We start from the raw sequence: 7,445 nt of genomic DNA, 5'->3' as shown, positions 1-7,445 counted from the left end.
TGTCACGTCCCTGGACTGTCTGTGTGTGTTTTTGCTCCCCATGTGCTCTCCGTGACCTAGTTTCTCCCTCATGTTAATTGTTTATTGCTCCCAGGTGTGTCTCGTCAGCCCCTCGTCAAGTCAGGTGTATATAAAGAGTGTCCTGTTCTGTTTCCTCGTCCGGTATTGTACGTCTACCCCTCGTGCTATGTGTGTGTTCCTGCCTGTTCCTTGTGTTCCTTCCTGTGGATCATTAAAGACAGTGTATTGCCAATCTCCTTCGTCTCCGACACAGTAGGCAAACTGTGACAATGTCTAACAAGGACACCTTAATATAAAGTGTTACCATTATTTTTTATTGTTAGTTCATGTTAATTAATGTTGTTAAAAGAGAAAAAAAATCATGTCATTGCACTGTTTGGAAAAAATAATTAATAACTAATGTTTACAAGTGGAACCTTATTGGGACTGATAGATGTCAGTGTGAATGCAGGGTAAGCACTGTACACATGATAAAAGGCTTGTCAACTTGATTTTGTTTTGTTATTATACTTTCATAAACGAATAGAAGTCAGGTGTGGAAATGTGATGTGGTTGTGTCAGTGCATTATGTTTGATATCAGATGGATTTCATAACTCTGAACACTGTGCTCCATAGAAAAACATACATCTCTCCTGTTGCTCAGCTGTCTTTATGAGTCAAAGTCTTATGGATTAGGTCCAGTAAAACCTTCTATCCTGTAGTTATCACTACACAATCATCAGATTTGGGAGAATTAATTAATTGTTCAATTAATATTGAACTAAATGGATAATTATTTGTCCAAAATGAATGTATGCATTCATTGTTTTACAGCAGTTCGAGGCGGCAGAACATTAAACCGTGACTGGAGTCACAGGTAGACCCGAGCAATGACTGTCAGTTCACTCAGACAGAGTTTATCTGAAAACCACCGACCTCAAAGTGGAATTTTTTTTTTTTTTTATTGGAGCTGCATGTGCAAAATAGAGCAGTAGGTAATGTCTGTTTTCACATATAATATTGCATATTTGCTGTGTGTTAAGTAATTATTTATTTTATTTTATTTTTATTGTTAACTAATTCCTTAACATTAGTTAGGTATCATGTGCAATGAACAACATTATTTTACAAGTCTTATTAATATAGGTTCAAGTCAGTTCATATGTATGCTATTGTTAATTCATTGCATTTATACTTGAATATTGAATTGTATGTTAAAATTTATTAGTTTATGTAGAAATTAACAACAGTAGTTCAGCTGGTTAAGCATGTAATCACTGCTGCTAATAATGTCAAAGTCAGGGGTTTGATGTCTGAGGAAACGCACATGTGGACAAAACCTGCTGTAAGTCACTTTGGATAAAAGTGTCTGCTGATACAGATGCATTATAAAGTGTTAGCGAAATCTTTAATTTTCTTTCAATCATCAAGACCTAATGTACATTTGATGACATCAAACATGTTTTCTACTCATCGAAACCTCACTGTATTGAATGCCTTAATGTGCTTGTGTAAATGCGGACAAGATCTATATGATGATAGTACGATTTGTTGCTCGCTACGAGAAGTCAAAGGCACGGCATCCATTCAGTGCAAAGTCACTAAATGCACCAGCGTGACGTTTGAGGCTCTTTTTGAATTTGCGGATGGAAATAAACATGAGAGTTTCATAAGTGAGTGGTCAGCACCTGTGGGATGCTCCAACGGGACCGTTTAGTGCTTTTATTTAACAGCACATACTGTACAGAACCCTTAGTCAGTTTCTGCTTTAGTTGTACAAATATTTGGAGGGAATTTTTCTTCATAACATGATAATTCACAATCAGAAAAATTGTGCACCTTTAGGGCAGGGTGGTCCAGTCCTGCTCTTGGAGGGCCAATGTCCTACAGAGTTTAGCTCCAACCTGCCCCAACACCCTCGCCCAGACATTTCTAGTAATCCAAAGACCTTGATTAGCTGGTTCAGGTGTGTTTAAATGGGATTGGAGCTCAACTCTGCAGGACACCGGCCCTCCGGGAGCAGGATTTGACACTCCAGCTTTAGGGGTTGTCACTGGTTCTGGACTCGCAAAGGGACACCTTTGTACCTTATTTAAGCCTAGAAGTGTATACCCTAGAGCAGTGCTTCTCAGACCTGTCCTGACGACCCCCACCACTGCACATTTTGTATGCCTCCCTCATAGGACACACCCAATTCAAGTCTTGCATTCTCTGCTAATGAGCTGGTGAGCTGAATAATGTGTGTTAGATGAGGGAGACATACAAAATGTGCAGTTCTTGGGAGGTCGCCAGGACAGGTTTGAGAAGTACTGCTAGTAATATGTATATAAACCTTTTAGGGCTAAATACAGGACAAAGTTGTCCCTATAATGGTACTGCCCTAGTGACAAGCTGTTGTACCCCTAATGGTAAAGAACCCTTGATGAGCTTCTGCTTTAGTTTGCTTGGGCTGTATTTTTCTTCACATGATGTCATAATACACTCTCAGAAAAAATTTTACAAAACATTGAGGCAGAAAACTTAAAGGGACAACTTTGTACCTTATCCACTGCTAAAAGGTGCACATCCCGAAAATGAAAATTTGCTGAAAATGTCCTCAGATCATCCGAGATTAGGATGAGTTTGTGTCTTCATCAGATTCTGAGAAATGTAGCACTGCATCAGTGTCTCAGCAATGCATGCTCTGCAGTGAATGGGTGCCGTCAGAACGAGAGTCCAAACAGCTGATAAAAACATCACAATAATCCACAAGTAATCCACAGCACTCCAGTCCATCAGTTAACATCTGGAGAAGACAAAAGCTGAAACAAATCCAGCATTAAGATGTTTTTAACTAAAATAGTTCATAATTTCCATAAAGTCCATAATCCATAATAACGCTTCCTCCAGTGAAAAAGGTGCATCTCCTGTTGTCTCTCACATCAAAATCCAGCCACATATTTGTTTTAGACTGTTTTGGCTTGTAAACGCTGCTTGATCTGTCACCGATGGGGTTCTGGTTCCTCTGGCTTGCTCAGTTGGGGACGCTTGACTGATTGCACAGACACTATTGAAGAGAGCCGAACTGGATGATGACATCACTGAATCACCAATGAACTGACTTTATCTGGAAAATGACTCTTTGTTTTTGTACTCTTGCATTATAGACAAATTATTTTCCTGTTGACACTATAAAGCTGCTTTGACACAATCAGTATTGTATAAAGCGCTATATAAATAAAGGTGACATGATCTGTGCAGATTTCTCTCCTGATTCAGACCAGACCAGTATTTCACTGGAGTAAGCGTTTTTATGGATTATGGACTCGTATTTTAGTTAAAAACATCTTAATAATGTATTTGTCTCTTATAAACTTGCAGCTTTTGTCTTCTCCAGATGTTAACTGATTTGATCTGTCACCGATGGGGTTCTGGTTCCTCTGGCTTGCTCAGTTGGGGACGCTTGACTGATTGCACAGACACTATTGAAGAGAGCCGAACTGGATGATGACATCACTGAATCACCAATGAACTGACTTTATCTGGAAAATGACTCTTTGTTTTTGTACTCTTGCATTATAGACAAATTATTTTCCTGTTGACACTATAAAGCTGCTTTGACACAATCAGTATTGTATAAAGCGCTATATAAATAAAGGTGACATGATCTGTGCAGATTTCTCTCCTGATTCAGACCAGACCAGTTTTTCACTGGAGTAAGCGTTTTTATGGATTATGGACTCGTATTTTAGTTAAAAACATCTTAATAATGTATTTGTTTCTTATAAACTTGCAGCTTTTGTCTTCTCCAGATGTTAACTGATGGACTGGAGTGCTGTGGATTACTTGTGGATTATTGTGATGTTTTTATCAGCTGTTTGGACTCTCATTCTGACGGCACCCATTCACTGCAGAGCATCCATTGCTGAGACACTGATACAATGCTACATTTCTACAAACCTGATGAAGAAACAAACTCATTCTAATCTTGGATGGCCTGAGGGTGAGTATAGGCACAAAGTTGTCCCTTTAATAGTTCTGCCCCGACATACTGTCCCAGAATGCTTTGATGTAGAGCTGATTGTGTTCAGCTGCCGTATGTTAATAACTAAGCCATGCGTAGGCCAGAGTCATCACAGTGGAGAAGCGTGCCGGATGAATCAATGAGAGATAAGAGAGGTGGATGAATTTGTCCTGTGGTGGACAAAGTACAGTCATGAGACACAGCACAGTGTTTCAACAAGCCGCATGATTCATATGAAATATCCAGTAAACGTGCCAGTGTTCAGAGGACGACACTGCACATCCCTGACATGTGCTTGCAGTTACATTCATACCACTGTTTCATAAAGCAGTAAATAATACTGTGCCACTGAAATTGCTCGTGTGTTATATCAGGTCTCTGGAGCAATGAAGCGTGTTTTTAAACTTGTCTTAATATCAGGGCAGCTACATCTGCTCGCTGCAGTACCGTCAGCTCACTGTAGGTGGTGTATCACGCACAGAAACAGGACAGGCCATTCAAAACCGGCCTTCATCAGGAGTAATTACACATTTGACAGTGCTGGAACAGGACATTCGAGCAGTAGATGCACATAAAGCACCGCAGCACAGCAGATCTCCACTCATGTGCTGCTCTCTGCTGTCGGGAACCGCAGTCAGTCATTAACCAGCTATCAGAGATTACCACACACAAAGCCATGTTATGTAATGCAGCATTCCTGTGCCTTCAGAAGACCAATGAACGGCTGTCTTCAAGAGTCTGGCCAGAGGTCATGTGACTAACAGGGTTCGGTTACACAGACGACAATGAATAAACTGTGAACACTAGTTACAGTGAGCCAGAGGTGATTGTGTTGCTCAGATGCTGCTCTTTAGTAAACTAGGAAGAGTTAATGCTTGAAGAAATAACAACAGAGACAGATGAGCCAATAGATGACATCCTGATAGCATCTACACTGCAAAGAATTGCTTTCATACTGAGTATTTTTGTCTTGTTTTACAGTACTAATATCCAATTCTTAAAACAAGATACATTTAGCCATCAAAATTGGATTTATACTTAAAACAAGTAAAAATATCTGTCAATGTATCAAAATATCTGTCAATCTAATTTAAAGGGAAAACAAGTTTTTTTAACCACATGGGCATTTGTTTTTTTCAACAAAACACTTACTTTAAAAACGTAATTTTGATTAAAAAAAATTCAGAAAATAAGAATAAATAATATTTTAAGTAATTCTGCTTCTCGTAAATGTGTATTGATAGTATTGTTGAGACATTTATACTGGAAAACAACAAAAATACAGAGTAAGAACATTTTTGCAGTGTACAGTGCTATACAATGACTCTCATGATCTAAAATCTGAATCTGAGCACAGTTTGAGACATTGTTATAGATATTTAAGAGATATCTTGTGATTTTCTTTTCTGTAGGGATGAAAATGTGTACAGTTTTGAAGTTATAATTATATAAAAATAAAGAAAATAAACTAATAGGGTTACTAAACGTTTATTACTTTTTGTTAAAATCTGCAAAAAAAAAAAAATAAATAATAATAATTTAAAAACTAAAATTGAAAGTTTTTTTTAATGTTTGATTTTATTAGTACTTTTTGTTTTTGTTTTAAACTTCACAAGTTTGTATTTTGGTATATGTAACTTTATTAGTATTTTATGTTTGCTTTTAGTTAAAGTTTTAAATATTTTGATATGTTTAATTTTGTTAGAAGCCTACTTTTTGTTTTCTTGTAGTTTTAAGTCCGTTTTAATGTGTTGCTGAAGTGATGACAGTTTTTATGGCATTGCTCCTTATGAATGTATTCTGATCACAGTGTATTGATGGCTCAGTGTGCTGTTTGTCTTGAATATCTCATTCAGTTGATCAGTTCTGTCAGTGTGTGCGTGTAGGCATCTGCTGCTATTGTTGCTGTCCCTTCCCCCATCCCTCGTGTGTGTGTGTGAGTGTGTGTGTGTGTGTGTGAGAGTGTGTGTGTGTGTGTGTGAGAGAGTGTGTGTGTGTGTGTGTGAGAGAGTGTGTGTGTGTGTGTGTGAGAGAGTGTGTGTGTGTGTGTGTGAGAGAGTGTGTGTGTGTGTGTGTGAGAGAGTGTGTGTGTGTGTGTGTGAGAGAGTGTGTGTGTGTGTGTGTGAGAGAGTGTGTGTGTGTGTGTGTGAGAGAGTGTGTGTGTGTGTGTGTGAGAGAGTGTGTGTGTGTGTGTGTGAGAGAGTGTGTGTGTGTGTGTGTGAGAGAGTGTGTGTGTGTGTGTGTGAGAGAGTGTGTGTGTGTGTGTGTGTGTGAGAGTGTGTGTGTGTGTGTGCTGCCAGAGAATGGAGGTGAAGGGGGAGAGGAGAGGAGAGCAGGGGGAGGATCCAGCGCTGCGGCCGTCTTTCTTTTCACTAACTCTGGAGTTGAGTTTAGAAAAGCCTGAAATGACTGAGAAAGCAATGAGCTGCGAGCAGCAGTGATCCTGGACTAAAGTCTGAATCCTCAGCACAGACGGCTTCTTTCCTGCAGTCTGCAGCAGATTTACAGCTAAACTATGACAAGGTGAAGAGAGTTTCCCTCTTGTCTCACGCTTACAGGAGCTGCTAACTCTCCACTAAACAAGGTAAGCTCAGCTCTGTCTGTGTGTGTTCATGAATCAGTCTTCACACTGCATTCAGTGCTTTTGTGGATTCAGATGACAGCTGTATGTAGTGCCTCAGATCTGTGTGCGTGTGTGTGTGTGTGTGTGATTGCACTAACTGAATCAGACAGCACTGTGTGTTGTAGGGTATCAGACCGAATCAGACAATCTAAGATTTAGTCAAAAACACAGTTGAAACACGAGGAGCCGAATTCCACAGAGGCCCAAGACACAGGATGTTCGTAAATCAGATCCTGGCGCCACAAGCCTGAACCAGCTCACAGCATTTAAACAAAAGAACACTTATTGACAATTCCAAGGAGATTGTCAATTTTGGGGGCAAGTAATCAAGATTAATGGTCAAAAGAGATGCACAGCGTGACCATCACATGGAAACCAGTGATAGCAATCACGAGCTCTTTGGATTGGCTTCCCCCACCTCGACGACAGAGAACAGACTGAAATTCCTTATGAGAGACCTCTTAACCTCTGGTCTTCATACATTCACATACATTCACAGAATGGCACAGAAACTGCCTTTCCATGCACCAAAATGAACTAAAAGGACTTGTGAGCAACTAATCATTTCTATGCATAACTCCATATTATGTATGTAACCCACGTGTGTGTCTATCAGGTATTAATCATTTATTATTTATGTATTTTGAATAACTATTGAATAGTTTATAGGATCATATTCATATTTAGTATATGTGTGTTTGAATCTTCTTGCTGGAAACGTTTCTTCCAATCAATTCTTTGTCAAATGTATCATATTCGTTATAGAAATCATGTCCAAAATTATACTCTGCAAGAGCGGGAAAAACTCGGACCATGTG

General features: G+C 39.2%; 1 protein-coding gene across 1 annotated transcript in view; it reads left to right on the top strand.

Annotated features, from left to right (window-relative positions):
- The first annotated feature begins 6,307 nt into the window (after positions 1 to 6,307).
- LOC107698931 (tensin-3-like) overlaps positions 6,308 to 7,445 on the top strand; it is a 40,229-nt gene continuing 39,091 nt past the window's right edge. Inside the window, exon 1 of the mRNA XM_016500073.1 lies at positions 6,308 to 6,588. The gene's annotated coding sequence lies outside the window, so the exon portion shown is untranslated. The remainder of the gene's footprint in view (positions 6,589 to 7,445) is intronic.

Source organism: Sinocyclocheilus anshuiensis, unplaced genomic scaffold, assembly GCF_001515605.1.
Source record: "Sinocyclocheilus anshuiensis isolate Anshui unplaced genomic scaffold, SAMN03320099.WGS_v1.1 scaffold270, whole genome shotgun sequence".
NCBI classification, from domain to species: Eukaryota; Metazoa; Chordata; class Actinopteri; order Cypriniformes; family Cyprinidae; genus Sinocyclocheilus; species Sinocyclocheilus anshuiensis.
This window is presented reverse-complemented; position numbering and strand designations above follow the sequence as displayed.